The 19,109-nt window shown below is 40.2% G+C and overlaps 1 protein-coding gene across 2 annotated transcripts in view; it reads left to right on the plus strand.

Moving 5' to 3' along the window:
- tmem104 (transmembrane protein 104) overlaps positions 1-19,109 on the plus strand; it is a 78,874-nt gene that overhangs the window by 25,659 nt on the left and 34,106 nt on the right. The gene's annotated exons all lie outside the window — the stretch shown is intronic.

Here is a 19,109-nt window from a genome sequence, read left to right on the forward strand (position 1 = left end):
TTTTCCAGGGAACAGTATTCCACAGTGATGACTTCACTGGGCACTGGATAAAAATATTCTTTTGGCCCAAGCAGCCCATGTTCGTACGCCCTGCATGGATATTTTTATCTCCCATAAGAACAAGCCGTAATGTGCCCAGCCTCGCCTCCATTTCTGTCAGACTCTGATCTTAACAACATTTTCTGTTCTCGTCTTCACTCAAACTTCCCCCGACACCCTCCACCCACCCCACCTCAGCTGCCCACAGGAAGTGTTTTTGTGTCCTTGAAGTCTTAACTGTGATTTCCACTCGAGCTTTAACTTTGCACTGAGACAGTGATCGATGTGCTGATCTTCTCCTGAATAATTTCGGAGCCTCGCCTCTCTCCTCTCTCTTCTCTCTCTCCTCTCTCTCTCGCTCTTCGTCCAGTCCTTGCTTATATTTAACAGAATGAGCAGACAAAATAATTTCCTAATAAGTGAACTTTTCCCTCCTTTGTCTCCTTTGGGGTGAAGCTTCTTATTATATAAAACTAATTTAAATAATGCTGATTTGTGATCTCCGGACTTTTCGTTTACAGTTGCAGTTTTGCAGACTAATTCAACAGTTTCATTACAATCAATCATGATTATGTGAGACGAGAAAAAAAAGATTTTTATGGCTAAGTAATAACAGAATTATGTCTATAAATTATAAGACATACACTCTCATACACTAATAACAGCTACTCTGCAGTTTTATCCGTTGCTTTGAAATGCTTAAAAAGAAAACTGTGCTGTCTGTGGAGGTATTTCAAACTTGCAACAATGGACTATTGTTTAGGAAAGGCACAAAATATGCTGTCCAGCCACCAAACCAAACTAACCATGTAAGCAGTTGTTTCCAAGCCAGCTGAGAGATACGATCTCTCCAGCAGTCCTGGGTCTGTCGGGGACTCGCCGCAGTTGGAAAGTGCTCAGCTAGGTGCTGTTCAGGAGGTTTCATCCTCAGATACCAAAAGCCTTTCAGTTGGCTCTTTTGTAGGAGTGACAGCTTTACCCTGAGCTCCTCTTATCTCTAAGATTGAGCCCAGCCAACCTTCAGAGGGAGCCCATTTCTGCCACATTTTATCCACCAACCTATAGTTTGGTCACTGCACACAGCTTCTGGCCGTAGTTGAGGGTAAAGACATAGATTAATTAATACTTAACACATTCACTTTCATGCTCAAGTGTCTCTTTACTGAAGTAGGACGTTACAGCGTCCACACCACTGTAGACAGTGACTGCAGATGCTGCATCAATCCATCTGTCAGTCTCCCACTCTGTCACAGGTGGGGTGAGAGCAAGGACTCTTCCACCTGGGGCAGTGCTTCATTCCCAACCCTGAGCGCGCCCTCCGCCCTTTTCCAGACCCGTAGCTTCAAACTCGGAGGTGCTAACTCACAATCCTAGCCACTTCACACTTAGCAGCAAACCGTCTCAGTGCGAGCTCGAGGTCACCGCCGGATAAAGACAAAATCGGTTACAGCGCTTTGAATGGACATCAGGGTTCTAACACCGAAAGAGTAGATTTAACTTTTAACGTCTATTTCTATCAGAAATGAAGTGGCAATAAACCTTCACGTAATTATACCTGTCAACGCCGTGCGCGCGCGTGCGTGCGTGTGTGTGTGCGTGTGCGCGTGCGTGCGTGTGTGTGTGCGTGCGTGGGATTATGTGAATAAGTCTTGTCTAGCAAAAAGTTGCAGTTTGAACAAATGAAGAGGAACAGAGAACTGTATATAAATCTGTGTAATGACACAAACTTAATTCATTGTTCATTACACTGATCTAAATTAGTTAAACTTACACACCTTGGGTTAGATTTTTCAGTGTGTGTGTTAATAAGTTAGAAATAACTAGAAATAATATGATCTTTATCATAATGGGCTGACAGCTGACAAATAATAATTTGTTACATTTTTATTTGTTTTTTTCATTAGGAATATAATTTTAACAATATTTTTATCCATCAGATCTTTCTTTCATATCTTCAATAAGTCATAATTCTGTGAGGGGGGATAAAACAGTCCCGTGGTCGGCTCACAGTGGCTGGCCTGCGTCTTCACTCAGGTCTGTGTGGGGTCAGAGGCTCTAGCCTAAAGTCACTACCCAGACTGATGACTCTAAATAATTGACTCTTTCTTATCAGCTCTTCTTTAGCCTGCAGGGGGAACCATCAAAGCCAGCCCCACCCAGAACCAGAAGTGTCTTTTCCAGTGTTGCATTGGGAGCTCAGTTGCAGGGTTCAAGGTGCCCTTCTTCTTCCATCGTGTTGAACTGGGAGTTTATTTCTGGGATCCACCACTTTCACTCAGTTGCCAAGTTTAGGGCAGGTCACCCAGGAAGCTATGCTCAGAATTGCATCTGAAAGGCAGAGTTTTATGATATCTATACATATCTCACCTTTATTTATCTGTAGAAATATCTTCTTCCTGCTGTATGTTTTTTAAAAAGCGTTTCCAGTCTGCCTGCACACATCCACCCTAATGGGTCACACTTTTTTTTTTTAATGTAAGTTTTTAGAGGACAGATATTCTCTTAAATTGAAACTGGCATCAAATGACACACCGTAAAATACCAAAGCTGTGCATTTAAATGAATCTTTCTGTAACCTTGATGTTTTAAAGATAATACATACTTAACTAAAGCCAGACCAGCTGCAAGGACGTTCTCGTCTCACACTCTTAAAGGAGACCTGTTCTGCTCATTTCCACCTCCACGTTTGTACCTTTGGAGCTTGAGTGGCTTTCACAGCTCAAAGCATTTCTTTTTTAAAAATCCTGAATACCACGGACCCTGCAGCTGATCCGCTGAGTGAAACGAGACGTTTTAGGTTCCTTCACCCTCCCTCGAAGCTAACAGTCTCCTGATTGGCTGAAGTGATATTGATAAGAATCTGATCCCACTGACATCTTACAAAACGAATAATAGAAAAGCTGGTAGGACTTTATTATACAACCTCCGACTAAGAGCGTAATTGCCTCGTAAATAAATGGAATTTCAATGTATAATTTGATCATATTTACCTACAAACAATATTTTCCAGTAATATATCTACGTACAGTGTCAGATGGATGTTTGTTTTTCCGCGAAATTACGCAGTTTAGGCACTACTTAAATTATTTATATAATTTTCATAGTTTACTTTTGTTTTCACATTTACTTAAAAATGATTTCTTCTTTCCTGTATAATACCTTAAGTTATGTAATACATAAAAAATTATGTATTAAAGTTACTTATAATATAATTACAGTATAATTATTTCTTTATTGTAATGTACCTACCATTACGTGTTTCTGTCTGAAGCGTTACACATTATTTGAAACCTTGGACATGTTTAAAAATATACTCTGTATGTGTGTTTTAAACCTTAGAAAAATAACTGTAACTAAGAAATATTGGAAAAAACCAACGGTTCTGATCTTTCTTAGAAGTTATTCCACCAAACGATATACAGGATTAGACAGAAAACAGGATAAAATGATCATCATGTACTTAAAAGCAGCACAAACAGCTTTGAGGGTAAAGAGCCCTTCAGGAGCTGCATTTACTAGATTCATATTATTTTGCTCTTTGCAGGTAATGCATAAAAATCAAAATCAACTAACTCCAAGGTACTTTCTGTTAAATAACATTTATAATGTATTTATTCTCATTTCATGGTCACATTTAACCTGAGAATGTAATAAGTGCTTTACACAGTTATAAGTGTGCTCGCTTTGAATTTTCATTTAAACTCAAGTTTAACAAATCTTTTTTTTTTTTTTTTTTGTTTGTCGCCACAGCCTATCATTGGCCTCCATCTCACCCTATCTCTGTCATCTTCTGTCACACCAACCACCCGCTGCCTGGCAGCTCCATCTTAAACATCCTTTGCCCAATATATCAACTCTCCCTCCTCTGCACTGTCCATCCCAGCCTGAGCTGTCCCTCTGATATACTCATTTCTAATCTTGTCCCTCCTGGAAATTTGACAAACATTGTCTGCTAAAAGGACAATGCTTTCTGACATGTATGTATGTTAACACCCTTCTGGACTACTAAACCGTGTCCAAGTTTTAAGGCTTCCATGACCAAATATGACCATGTCATGAGAATAAAGACATTTGAGTTATTTAAAAGGGAGTTATATTAAGTAATATTCAGATTACCTTAAGCAGGAATCTGAATATCAGATGTGTAATTTTACTGTTTGATTGATAGACTTTTATCCATCTTATCTTTGAGACCAGTTTAGCAGCTGGGCTTCTAACGGCGCTTCGCTTCGTTCGGTTTGTTTGGCCGCGTCTCGTCCGCCCGGGCGCTGCGTTGTTACATTTTTATGTGTGAATCTGTTGAACAGTTTTGGCAGATTTTTCCCCCAGACGGACAGTCTGCAGCACTCGGGGTGCTTTGTTTGCAGTGGACAACAGATTGTGGGTTATTTTTAGGTTTGACAGCAGCTGTCCCCGTACAGATGATTAGACCTTTACCAGCAGCGCTGTAGAGATGAGGAGGGATGAGAAGAACATTAAGGATGACACCTGTTTTGGTTCAGTTTTTGAGTTTTGGCAGCACTTGTAATCAAACGGGTCCGAATTTAAGCTGTTTGATTCGGAGTTCCTTTCTTTCTTCCCCCTCGGAGTTTCAGGCCCTATGGTTTGTTTTTAGCGCCTCACCTTAGGCCTGTTCTCCAACCATCTGTCAGTCACCCAGAGTGACGGGCTTGACACCGACGCCTCTTCTCCCCACAGGGAGATGATGGCTGATGTTTGTCGAGTGCACAGAGTTAAATTAGCTGCATGCTGCCTGTGATCTTGCATTGTCATATTTAGTTTCACTCAGCCACAAGCCACTTCAGTGTGATGTGAATATTTTATTGTGCATTAACCTCTCATTTTTATGAAGAATTCACAAAGAGACAGACTAATTACTTCACGATAATAAGGCCTGAAAGCAGCCCGGTTGATAATTTATCAGGTCACATCTTTTCCTTAATCGGTATCGGCTTCGCACATCAGCACTATCAGCTGTGGGTGTGACGTGACAGCGATTTGCTTCATCTTCAACTTCTGAAAAGCTGTTGCCTGCGATCTGCTCTCCTGCTGATTGATTCTCATGTTCACCACCCAAATGGATAAATGGATGGCTGAATGTGTTCTTTTTTTCCTTCCTGGCAGTATTTGTTGGCTCCGGGGTGTGAAGGGGAGACGATAGAGGCCATTGCATAACAGAGCACACAGTGTTGATCCTGGCCCTTTACACAGCTTTGATTGAAAAGATTAAGCGGCCGTGAAAGAGCTGGGTCTTTCTGGTTTTTTGCTTGAGCTCCAGCAGAGATTCCCGAGACCTCAATTAAACTTCTCTGTCCTTGATTGTCCCCCAATAAGTTTTCTTTCTGAATTTCACCGCAGGGTCTGTGTCACAGTGACTAGCCAAGCAGTGGTTGGTACACTCCACCCTGCTGGACGGCCAGTACATTTTAAATGGCTGATTTATTGTTCTCTCAGTATGTGGGAAGTGATGGAAAATCGATGGGGTATATGAGCTCAGAGGCAGTTTATGCTTGCGCTGCATTGTTCACGGCTTATTGTCATGCAGATATTTCAATTACACAGTTTCACGTGTTGAAATAAAGTTAATTTTAACTCACCTGTCCCCCACGGCTTCAGAAATGACCCAACCTGCCACTTTCCTCAATACAGACCTGATTGATTAATTAACTGACTAATAAAGATTTATTCTAAGAGGAGTTTCATTGACCTTGAGTGCTGTTCCCCTTGAAGGCCGCCCACTTTGTTGTTACTGCAGTACTTTAGCCTGTTACAGCCTGAAACAAGTAACTTTAAGTAACTTTTACTAGAGAGCTTTGCATGATTCACACTTCAAAATAATCCCTCTCTTATACATGGCCTTGGTGTAGCCCCTCAGTTCATCTTCTCTCTGAAACAAGATGTTTCCTTCACCCTGCCTTTAAGCCGTGGCTTCGTTTTTGCCACGCCACAAAAAAAAATAAAGTCAACTGCTGCACACCTCTCTGTATTTTATTTAGAATTAATTGTGAAAACAGGATCCACCTCGAGTGAATTAAAGGACAGCACTGGTTTATCATACGACTCTTAATTATTGTTTTTAGAGAAATTGTATTCTTCATATTCAAACTTGGTTTTACTTTGTCTGCATAGATACAGTTGATGAGAGGCTCTCTATTAGTAATCTGAATCTAATCGCGCTGCACTGAACTGTGAATGAGTCTGAGCTTTCGTGGAGAGGTGGAAATGCACTGTAGCAAGCAGGGTAGTGAAAAAAGCTAAATTGGTTTTATTCCAGCGATCTTGTTTTCATAATTGTTCAAAACACAAATCTGAAATTAAATTATGATGTTGTTAAACAAAGGAAAAACTGGTTGGTTTTGGTAGTACAAACTACAGAAAATGGTGGCAACGCCAACAAACTACTGGAAACAAATATAACCAACAACAGTATCATATCTGTGGGAATAACTCGGAATAACGTCATTAAAAAAAACATCCTTTTCATTCTTTTCCCTGTTTTACCCTGATGCACTATGGCTACGTTCACACTGCAGGCGAAAACGCATCAAATCCGATTTTTTTGACCCTATGCGATCCGTATCCGATCATGGTATGACAGTGTGAACGGCACAAATCCGATATTTTCAAATCCGATCTGGGTCACTTTCGTATGTGGTACTGAATCCGATACATATCTGATGTTTTAGAAAGCGACTGCTGTTTGAACGGTCATGTCGCATTAAATCCGTCTTTTACGTCACTAACACAAGACAAACGCCAATTATCAGCGTCGGAGAAGACATCGCGAACGCTTCCTGGCCATCCATCGTAGATGTTAGTGAAACTGTTGGGAAGACAACGTTGGAGAAACGTGAACATTTTATTTGTACTGTATAATCTGCAGATTCTGACAGAAATCTGCAACTATCCTTTGAAGCACCGCTCCTCTAAAACAGCAATAAGGATTACGGATGCACCGATACCGATACTGGTATCGGGTATCGGGGCCGATACTGTAAAATGTGTGCGTACTCGTAAAAGTTAACCGATACCATGAACCGATACTAATGTAGCCCGGATGGGAATTTGGGAGTGGATACTCATAATTCCCATGGACTTAAACGCCACGGTAACATAAGGTGTTCACAGTTGATGTTATGTGATGTAACTCTACCCTGAATATAATTTGCCCTGTAATATGTCGCAAGGTAAATACAGGTAATTAGAGCAATCAAACTGTTATGTTAATCATAAAAGTATTATTTTATGGTATGTAACTCTGAAGGGAGTTAAAATATTTTTCAGAGTTCTAATTTTCTGGAGGCCTGTGAAGGTAGCATAAAACGGGACCTTGCATGGGGAAATGCACGAGGTTAACTAAACCAAAGTGAGAGACTCGGCTAGTTTTACTGAGGTTAACCAGCACAAAAGAGTGTGTGACTAGAAAGCTGACCGTGTGAGAGCTTCACAACAGAGTGTGGGTGAAGTGACTTTTTGTTTCAATGGTCGCACCACCGTGCTGTGTTTCCAGCTACGACCGCCGAGGCTAAAGGCTAGCCCGGACTGCTTGGCTTGCCACGGAGGCAGCCGCTATGGACTGTCGGAGAGCTGGACAGTGACTCGCTAACGCGCTGTAACAGAGACAGCATCGGGTCCGCAGGGAGTGGATTTAGTGTGGGACTGGTGAACGGCGACCTACCGATCAGCTGAACTGTAAGTCAGACTTTTGTGCTCTTACTGGGGAGAAGAGGATTTTTCTCCATCGTCCGGCGTGAGCAGCAAACAGGCCTGCAACAAGTGTGAATGTGAGTGTGTGTGGGGCCCATGTGTGAATATTGTATGTTTAGTGGATTTATATAACGTGTTTTGGAGTGTATATTAGTGAGTCACTTACCAAAAGGTGATAACATAAGTTGGGTTGTTTAATATAATTTGAAAGGGAATTATGTCATTTATACAGTGTATTTCATTTGGTTAAGGAATTGGAATATCATTTGAGTTTAAAAAAGGGATGTGTTGTACAGTATTTGTCTCTGCCCTTACGTTCAGTAAACGTTTCGTTTGGGTTAAAGAGTTGTCTGGGGTCGTTTCTTTACTACTGGTTAAGTTTAACTTGTGTGTGGTAGAAGTATCGGATTTTGTACTCGGTATCGGCAGGTACTCAGATCCAAGTATCGGGATCGGTTTGAAAAAATTGGTATCGTTGCATCCCTAATAAGGATAATTATTAGGTTATTTACATTATTATGTAAATAACAAAATAACTTAAAGCAAAAATTGGGAAACGTAAAGTCCGAAGTCTTTATATTAAGGGCCATCAGTCAAACAATATTGTTTGCTCTGGGTCTAGACAGAGTGCGTTGTGTGTGACATCTTCTTTTGCGCATGCGGGTCGCTTTGAGCGTTCACACTAGAGAGCGTTTGGTGTCGCATTTTATTTGTAGTGTGAACAAGCAGACAAAAAAAATCGGATTTGATCAAAAAATCGGAATTGAGCATTAAGACCTGCAGTGTGAACGTAGCCTAAGGGGGACTCTATGCAGTGGGGGGAAAAAAACCTGACTATCCGGTCTTTAAGTCTGACGTCATTAGCTGTTTCCGGGTCCAAACTCCGCTTCAGGTCCCAAAGTCAAACGAACACTGCGGCATCACTGAGAGTTACAAACTGTCTAAATTCTTTCATCTTCAATAAAATGATCAGCGTTGCTGCTTTACCAGGTGTAACAATTAAGTTTAACATCCAGGCATCCATGAAAACAGAATTTAGGAAGTTTAACGGAGTTTGAAGTTAGCAGGAAGTTAGCTCGCTAGTTTCCAGCTAAACATGATATAGCATGTTCTGACTGAGAGATTCCTGAAACATTCAAACGTACAGCTCTGCTATCACTTCCAACATAAATGAAGACAGAAAACTAAACAGCAGTGACGTTTGTAGGGTTACTGAAGTTGGGCTAGCTGCTATATAATGATGTGCTACGTGATCGCTAGCTACACAGCTATGCTAGCATAACATAAACACAGTGAAGCTGGAGGATGAACGCTAACTTTTTTCCACTTGATAAAAGTTAACGTGAGGGTTCCCGATGGTTAGGGACAAATGCAATCGCATGGCAGGATGCTGTAAACGGACCAAACTTCAGTCAGGAGAACAGCTGAGATAATCCATCCACAACACGAGGTTAGTCATTCATATACTGCTGCATGGGCTGGGCTGTAGTTACATCGGAAGGGTTTAAAAACTGAGCTTTAAAATGAACAGTGGTAATAAAAACAGAGAGGCCGACAGTGATCACTGACTGTTTTTAGGGGCTTGTTCAGATTAAATAAATACCAAAGATGGCTTGGGTGGCTCTCTAAAAAGAATATGGCAGCACAACTAATGTTTGCAACTAACCACAAAAAACATCTGAAACAATGTCCTTTGAACATGAGACAAAAGAGGAGATGTTTGTCCATCATGCACAGCACTGTGTTTGGAGAAAACCAAACTCACCATATCAGCTCAAACCTCTCAAACCGACTGTCAACATGATGGTGGAGGGATGTGTGCTCATCGATGAACTCCGACGTATTCTACAGTGAAATGTTACGCTAAAGCTCGGCTCAACCTGGTCATCAATAGGACAATAATCCCAGGCACAGCAGCAAGTCTCCCACTGAATTATTGAAAAAGAAAAGAATGAAGGTTCTGCAATGATCCAAAGTCCAGATCTGTCATATTGTGAGATCCTGATAAAGTCATGCAGAAAACCATTAGAGCAGCCTGGAGTCTCTGCAGACCTGAGGTTTTTCTGCATAGTTATGTATAGCATTCTTTGTGGTTGTCTCCATGCACCTTGACAGTGGTGAGCAAAAGTTTGACTTTCATTAAAACCAAATTTGGACCTGATATCAAAAGACAAAATGCAGTGTGATAAATGCGTACTTTTTATACGTTTATTCCGTAGGTCTGGCAAAACAGCAGGATGTGAAAAAGTAGTGGGATAACTGAGTGCTTGTAAACAGGCTCATACTGTCCTGATAATCTAAATCACTTCATTCAGACATGAAACTGAAAAATGCCATTAGTTGTTGTCAGTGTATTATTGGGCTGTAGCTCTGCAGACTGTGATGGTTGTGCACGGTTTGGGGGGATCGTTTTCCCTTTTATGCATTTGTTCTCTTCTAAAAACATTTGTCTGCCACAGTTTGTTGGTTTGTTTAAAGTGATCATCTGACTGTTTGTTTTCCTTGCTCTGTTGAACTGTTTTAGTGACAGTTAATTATCCCAACACTGAAAACAAGTTTTACATGAAGTCGAATGCTGCATTAAAAGCAGCTCGTTTTAAACAGCTCAGTTTGATCTAATGTGGACCAGACCACTAAAATTACCTTTTCTTTTAGCATAAAGAAGTTTTAAATGCATTTTTTAAAAAGTTCACTTTAACAAAGTGATGATGAACACCCTGAGATGTCTTAAGAAAAATAATGTGTCTCAGTTTTTCCACATTCATTGAGTTTAATGCCATTACAAAAAATGCTGCTGTAGTAAATCAAAGAAAGCCGTCGGCATGCTTCCTCAGACTTAAACTCTGAGAAATAAATCCCTAAAATTACAGAAAAAGTATTACTCACACTTTGTCCTGAGATTTAAAAAAAAGAGGATGTTTTCTGTGAATTCACCAAAAATGCTGAGTTTTAAATAATTTTAACGGTGAACATGCAATAAAAAAAATCAAAAACCTCTGTTTTATTCAGTGGAAGACTAACCAAGAATATTCAGTTTATTTGCTCATCTATTGCTTATTTACTCTGTGAGATGTAGGCTTTGTAAGAAGTCTGCAAAGCTTAGAGTTTAGACTCTTATGATGTTATTCCAGTTTAAAGTTCCCAGTTTCAGCTCTTGTTTACATTTTTCAGTGGGCTGGTTCTGATCCCTGTGAACTCACTCTAGATAAACCTCTAAATGACACATAATGTGTACTTGAACTTGATAAAAAGCGGATGTTTTTACAGTGTCTGAGCTCATTTCTCCTTATCCTTGAAGTTTGACAGCTCGTGTCATTTCTATATTGGAGCCTAGTATTTAAGAGCAGTTTCCATCCTGCTGATCTGCTGCACATGACTGAAGCAGTCGTGTTTGATTTGTACAGGACAGATATATACTGTATGTAATGGCAGTGGCTATCCCAGTCAGGGCCGGAGCAGCAGGGAGACGGCAGTGCAGATGGTTTAATGGGGATTATCACAGCGGGATGAAGTGTTGGAGCTACGATCCACGGGGGGGGAGTCCACTCCATGCAACAGCAGGAAGCCGTATCAGAGCAGCGGATCAGAGCGGGGAGGGGGGAAAGCATGGTGCTGTTTGAATGGTGGAGACTGGAGAGGAGGGAGCAGTTATCAAGGAGACATAGAGGTCATTGAGGAATAACTGATGGACCTTTTTTAAATTTTTTAAAATTAGGTTTAGATGGTTATTCAGGCCATTTTCATGTAGCCTGATAAACAGAATGATTAATAATGGGGACTTGTTTATGAGAGATAATGTACTGTACACTCATGCATCATGCCTTTATTAAGCAGTAGCATGTTCAAGGGCAGTGTGAGGGTGTGAGGGTGGGGGACCTGATGAGACTGTCCTCACAGAATAAGCATCATTTGTTTCAGTAAATGCAAAAAAGTCAGAAGTTTAAGTTTAATGTGTCGTAAAAGAAGATCACAACAAAATCAAGTGGTTCAACAAAATGTTGCAGTGTGATTCTTGTTTCTTATTAGATAGACGGAGTAGTAAATGGTACATTTTTGCAGATGGATGGAAAATAAATGCATAAAAGGAAAAAAATGAGTCATATGATGTCCCCATGTGGTGCAATTGTTTCTTCTGAGCTTTTATAGGCACATGACCACTAACCATGTGATGTTAATCATGTGACCACTAACCATTTTGAAATTATGAGAGTCTTGGTAACAATGTAGGATCAAGTACCCTCAACAGGTCACAGTAGATAGCTGCCACTCCTTGAACCTGGTTCTGCTTGAGGTTTCTTCCTGTTAAAACGGAGTTTCTCCTTGCCGCTGTCACCAAGTGTTTGCTCATAGGAGGTCATCTGATTTTTGGGGGGTCCTCTGTTTTATCGTAGGGTCTTTATCCTCTGATATATAGTGCATTAAAGCAAGTACTTTGGCACAATAGAAATAAAATTTCACTGAAGTGAAGTGAATTAAATAAAATAAAGTTACACAGACCTAGAGACTCGTCTGCAACCATCAGTTGTAACAGACAAATGAGTGTTGCCAGTGGTTGATGGAGGTTGATGGCACTCGCTGGGAAAATGATTGTTAAAGCCACAGTGATGCAGGACCGGTGAGTGACCTTGGGGGCGACTCTGGTTGCTTGGGGAAAATGTTGAAACTTGTGATTGCTTTGGTTCCTACCATATTGCTAGTTGCAGTTTGAATAGTAAAAACTGACTTCTCTGCAAACATTGCCCAGGTTCTCTCTGAGCTGTAGAAAAACAACCTGTTCACGTGTTGCTTCAGCGCTGAGGGACAACTTTTACTTTGAAGGTGAACCTTCTCCGTCACTGGTTTGCATCATAACTTTTCAAGTTTTACTATCACAAAGCAAGTAAAACAACTACAGGCAACTGCGGTAGTAGCACTTTTGTTTTTTCTTTGGTTTAGCAGTTTTTACCCAGCAACTTCCTACAACCATTGCCAGCCAGTAAGGAATATACATTTTCACCTAGGAGCCGTATTGTTGGGCAAAGTGTGCGTGACATCATATGAGAACCTTTACATATATACTTTGTTTTTTCTCTTACTGCTTCATCGAGCTGTATTCCATGTGAAGTGGAAGGAAATCAACATGCAGAATGCGAGGAGTCTAAAGCCGGTTATCTGGTACAAGGACGTTTCAGAGGGATCTGAAGGCGAATGAATGTGATTTACATCAAACATACAGGAGTACTTGGCTGCAATTAAAATGCAGACAGGTTAACAATAGCTGTCTACACTGAGACCTGGTATAACCTTGAGCTCATTACGTGTCCTGCTGCATGTTTCGGGGGATCGTGTGCTGAAGACTGCAGTTCATTCCAGTGTCCTGAATTGATTGGGTAGTTGGGTCACGGTGCTCTCTCTAGCATCTGTTTAAATGCTGTCCACTGACCCATAATGCCCCTCGCTAAATAAAACATTGAGCAATTGTCTTTTTCAATGAAGAAAAATCCACGTAAGGCTTTATTTTATTGATTTATTCTGATTCTTTTCTTCTGTCTATCATTTTGGAGGCAATCTGTTTTATCCCTACTTCTTCATCCTTCTCTTTGCTCTCATTTTTCCAATACTCGTGATGGCAGGAGGAGTGAAATGGTCGTCGTCCTAATAAACCAACAGCAAATAATCATTTCTCATGTCCCCCCAGATATGTCTCAAGCTCGTCATAAATCTTCACTGTGCCCTGCTGCTTGTTATTTTTACCTTGGTAGGTGTTTAACGGTTTCTTTCTTGAGAGGCCGTTTTGCATTTTGTAGGTTTTAATTAGGAAAATGTCTCCAAAACAGCAGCTTGTTCAAAGCCGTAAAAGCCTGCAGCAAATGCACGCACGTCACTCTTTACTGTCATTTTCTTTCACAATGAATGACCTGATGTTTTTGAATACAAACAGGTTTGACAGTAGAAAGGAGTATTATGGGACAAAAGAGCAATTATTCCTTTGAGAGTTATTTCCAACACTGCCTGATGTGTGAAATGTTCAGATTTCTGTAATGACGGATGGGTGTTCATAAAGGAAAGTGGTGCCAGCAAGATTATAAAATTATTTACATTTGCTGTTGCTTTTCTGAGCTTTTTCTCCACCGCATTAATGAGGAGTGATTAAAAGTTTGCAGCTTTGTCTAGAAGAATTAAAACCTTTGTCTAATTTAAACTGAAGCCCATTCAGTGTCGTCTCCTTGTGTCCCTGCTCTACTTCCTGCTCCTCTCGTGGATTGATGGTTGGAATCAACAATGCTGAGAGCAGACTATTAAAATGTCAGAGACATATTCCAATAACCACCATTTACCCCTTGAGCTCTACTGCACAAAAAGCAAAGAGAGAAAACAAAAAATAAAAAACTCAAATCCTGCACCAGAAAAATTCGATCTCACACACCAAGAATCGTGTCAGCATCATAACCAAACACTGACTTGCGCAGATGCAGTTATCTGTTCTTTCACCATTGACTCGCCCAATCTTGTAAATCGATAAGACATGAAAGTTTCCCATCTTCGACCAGCTCTCTCATCACTTCTAACCACGATAACATCACTCTTTGAATTGCACATTTTCCAGACTCAGCTGAAAAGTTATCTTGTCTATTGTGTGTTTTCCTTTAACTGCTGACTTCCATATACTTTTAAACCAGCAATATTACTTTTTTCTGCTCCTTGCCACTTCTCATAGTCCAATGGATGGGCAGAAATGGTGTCCTGGGTACCTGAAATATTTTATCAAGTAAACCAACTAATTCCCTCCCAAAATAATCCAGAAGAGAGCACTCCTAAAGTACAAAGATGACTCCTCAACACAGTTTTTCCAGAAGGAACTTATCTTGCTGGAGTCTATTGATTTTTATTTCAGCAGCAATTATAGTCTCTTACCTCCTTGATACCTTAAGTCTTAGCATTTAAATAATGGGGGTTAAAACAGGTGAACTGATCAAATTTTCACAAAAAACAAAAGTTATAACAAAGTTTGTCCTGCAGTGGGACATGCACCAACTCCATCACTTTGCTGTTCTTGGTTGGGGTTATCTGGTAATTGCATTTCATTTTTTCACATTCAACGAATGATTGCAAGTAGTTGTAGCGACCACATTTTGATCACACAGCAGGAAGCCTGTCTCCAAATAATGATGGACTGATGACGGTTCTGGCTCGACTCTGAACAGATTCATGACGAACAGATTTCATTTTAATTGCCAGATTGACTCACAGCAGACTGACTTCATCTTGTTGCTGTTTTATTGATGTCTTTATGCCCTTAAGACAGGCTGCAAGTGGTTGCAGACCTGGTTAAATCACCTGTTTCAAAGGCAGTAAGATTGAGTTCATTGCATATAGTCGCATTCATTTGTGCTGCGATCTCAAACCACTGTTTTCTGTGCCTGTAGCACAAGCAGAGATCACTGAGGTTGTAGACTAGAACAAGCACTACTGATGATTAAACAATGTGAAGTCATGAAGGCTAAAAACTCTCTACACTGATCATTCTTCATTCACGTTTGTTTTACTGCTGGAAAGTGTTTGTTTTCTGTTTCCCATTGCTGTTGTTTGTTCCGATTTATTCTGCTTGTAGATTGATTCTGTGTTTTCAGATGGCTCAGTTTTATGGTTTTTATCTCTGTACTCAGTTGACACTTCTGAGCAATTTAAGCCATCTTTATGATGACTGGAGGCATTCAAGAAACATGTATTTGGCTCTACAGTAATAATAAGGCCAAAGATGGTAGCATATTCCAATAGAAGTGCTTGCTGGATGGTTGTGCAACACCCGTAACTCTCTCCTTCTACATTTTTCTAATGTCATAACTGGTGTTACGACTTTTTCTATCTGAAACCAACAATCTAACATTTGCTATTTGGTGATTGGCCAGATGCGTAATGTTGGGGAACTGCCATAATCACTTTGTGACGTACAGCCTCAGAGATGCTCCATGTTAATGGGAGCATTAGTTTTTGTTTTTCTGAATTGTCTTTGTTTAGTTTTCATTATAAGTTTGTCAGCGGAATGCAAGGAAAATGTGACCCCATTACCCGAAGGTAAGCGCTGTCTGTCGAAAGACCTTTTGTTGTTATTGAAATCGTGGAAGTGGAACATCCTAATCACCTTCTAAATCACTCTGCAGATGACCGATGTGTGATTAACTTTTACACACGAGTTCTGCCACAAACGGTCCAGCCAGCTCGTTTACTGCGCTTGCATATTGCAACAGTCGTTGTTTGACAGTGATGAGATCTGTGTGATTTAGGAGCACTGCAGTGAAATAAAGGTGTCTCTGCTCTATATTGTTCCATCACGTTGGCTCTGCGCTCTGAACTTGAATGTCACATAGTTAATCTTCCCACTTTTTTGTTGGGCGATATTATCCAAACTTCAGACAGCGTTACCCTCTCTCCACGGCGACCTCGGTCAGAATCACATCCCAAACCAGCCACTGTTTGTTTTTGTTCCTGAACTTTAGTTTGTGCTGCATATTCACTTACTCTTTAAAATGTAATGACCCGCTCTGCAGTGCTGTCGCAGGAAACACCATCAGCCATTCTCCTTGTGTCTCTGTCCTCACTTCTCCACCTCCTTGTCGTCCTGTCTTTAATTGTATATGTATGGCGGTCTCCAGGGCCGTGTTCCTAACGAGAGCAGTCTAAGGCTGTAAACCCCTCTACATCATGCATGAACTGACTCCTGGATTCTGAAGGAAATCTGGAGTTGCTTGTGGGATTTTTGAGAACATCAAAATAATGTTTCCTCGTTTTTCATGTTGCTGTTTGATGAGTGATTTTGAAGATGTGACTCCAAATCTAACCTGGGCCAAGTCGCTCCTTCTTTAGACATGGCCTCAATTAGTATAAGCGGACAACAAGTAACACAGTCTAAGCAAAGCAGAATTTAAAAAGACCTTTACTGAAGAGCATAGATGGTGTTAAATAGTTGCGTTCTTCACTGTAATCTTATTGAGGCCATTATTGATACACAATATTCGATGTTCTAGTTTCATTAATCACGGCAGACACATTCCTACCTCCCCTTGGCCTGACAGAGGCCTGTTCACTGACTTCCAGAAGCCTGTTTTTGTAAAACGTGTTGAGAGAAAGACACAATGATATATTTAGATATTCACCAATACTCTCTGTGTTGGTGCAGAATGTGTAGTTAAATATATGAAGCCAAATGGTGGCCCAAAGACTCAGAGGGGTGAAAGGAGCATCCAGGGCTGATGGAGACAGTGACATAAGACACGGATGGAGACACTTCTGCTTTCAGCAGATGAGCACCTTTAAAACAAAACAAAACAAACAAACAAACAAAATCCTGTCTAACAAAACACAAATATGCACACACAGAATGAGGAATTAGCATAACGTTGACCCTGAATCTGTCTTTTGTTAATAATATTTATGTTTAGATTGACAAAAACTGTTACTTGTCTACTTTGGGAATGTTTTCCTGCAGAATTTGAACCCATTTCATTCCTCAGTGTGGTTTTTTTGTGTTGAATTTACAAGGTTTATCTACACTCTTAGGCTAAACACAGGCAGTTATTCTCATAATGATAATAATATTAATAATGATAATAAACTCTAGTTCTCTAATGTACATCCAGTTCCTCTCAGTGTAATTATTAGAAGCGGTCCCTACTTTCACACATATATATGCAGTTTGACCCCCCAATGTTAAGTTTAGTTAACAAGTGTGATCGTGGTTTGAGCTCATCAGGCGGCGATGCTTGATGGGCGTGGTTCATTTGGTCTTGGTTGCAGCGCTATGACAACAAGCTAGTTGTGTGAAAATCATGATTTCAAATAGTCAAATTAATGGGCTTCATGCTTACATCTTTTGTATACAGTCTGTGATTTTTTTTAATTTTTTTTATCCTGATTCATAAAGGGAAACAAATTTTAAATTAATCTAAAATGAATCCTTTTTTTGTATGCAGTCACTTCATTTGTGTTAAAAAGAAAGAAGATAATGTATAATAATGGGTTAAGCAATACAAACCTATGTCTGTGTAATCACACGCTGTATTCAGCTGTAAACATAACTCTCCAATCACGTCAGGTCAGCTTAATTTATTTGTGCATTTATTTTCTGATTAACGAGTGTCCGTTTTATCCATTTTCTTATGTTTTTCCCCTGTTTTGTATGTAAAGCACGTTGAGTTTAATGTGATGAAACATGCGTTTGCTTGATGGGGATGTTTTCAGGTGATTAATGGTGCTGAACGAACACTCTTATAAAGTGCTTTCTTCCATGCTCCATCTATGTTATCTGTTTCTCCCTCGACCACCTCCACCATAATCATGTTCCAACACTCTTTGTCTTACTTGCCTCTCCTCCCCCTCGCTGCCTGTATATTCAGCAAATCATTCGCCTCGTTATTGCTATCATGAAGATTTGCATGTATCTTTTGGGCTTTTATGGACTATTTCAGGCCATTTCTACTCGCTGCCTGTCGGGGTGTCCTCACGTCTTATATCATACATGTCAGGATCGTAGCAATGGATACATTTTTCTTCGTGGTCTGTATGTAAGATGCAGTCATAGTGGTGTTTCCAGCATCATTCAGTCACGGAGTGGTTTACTCTCTTGTGCATCATTAAGGTTAAATATTGCCGGGAAACAACAATCTTTCTTTCTTTGCTTTCATTCATGTCATGAACATACAAAGCATGTCTTCAGGCGTCGAGCTGTTTAAACGTATGTTGAATAATTGAATCGTTTTTTTATTGCTGATTAATTTCAGTCTGCCATAATGGAAAGAAAACCGCTTCATTCGCACAGTGAATGTGAGCACTGTCTTAATTTCTGTCAGAGGGTTGAAAAAAAACCTCTTAGATTTACACGTTCAAGGTCTCAACTCAAGGTCTTAATTAAAGTTAAATGATGCTTGCAGTTGTTGAGGTCTTAAATAATTGCAGTTTTGCAGAGGAAGCAGCTCAGCTCCATTTCAAACACTGTTGAGTTGTCTGCATTGCAGCTATTTAACTGTGTTTGCTGTGAAATGCATCTTGTAATTAATTCAAGCTGGCATTTCAAGTGTTACACTTTGAAAATTTGAAGCAAAAAATAATAACATTTCATGCATTTCTTAAGGCAGGTATCTATGAATGAGACAAACTTGTTCAGAGTAACTAGCAAAAATACATTTACATCTTCATCTGATAAGTTTAATGACAGAGAAACCTCTTATAAAGGAAGGAGGTGCAATCTGACCGCACACTTTCATAAAAACATTAGTAAGAAATGAAAGGATTGAGGATTTCAAGCAAAAATACTATTTAAAATTCCCCGGGAATTAGCTCACTGTTCTTTGTCGACTTCATCCCAAAGAGTCTCCAGCCCTTGTTGT

The sequence above is a fragment of the Oreochromis aureus genome, linkage group 4, assembly GCF_013358895.1.
Source record: "Oreochromis aureus strain Israel breed Guangdong linkage group 4, ZZ_aureus, whole genome shotgun sequence".
Lineage (NCBI taxonomy): Eukaryota > Metazoa > Chordata > Actinopteri > Cichliformes > Cichlidae > Oreochromis > Oreochromis aureus.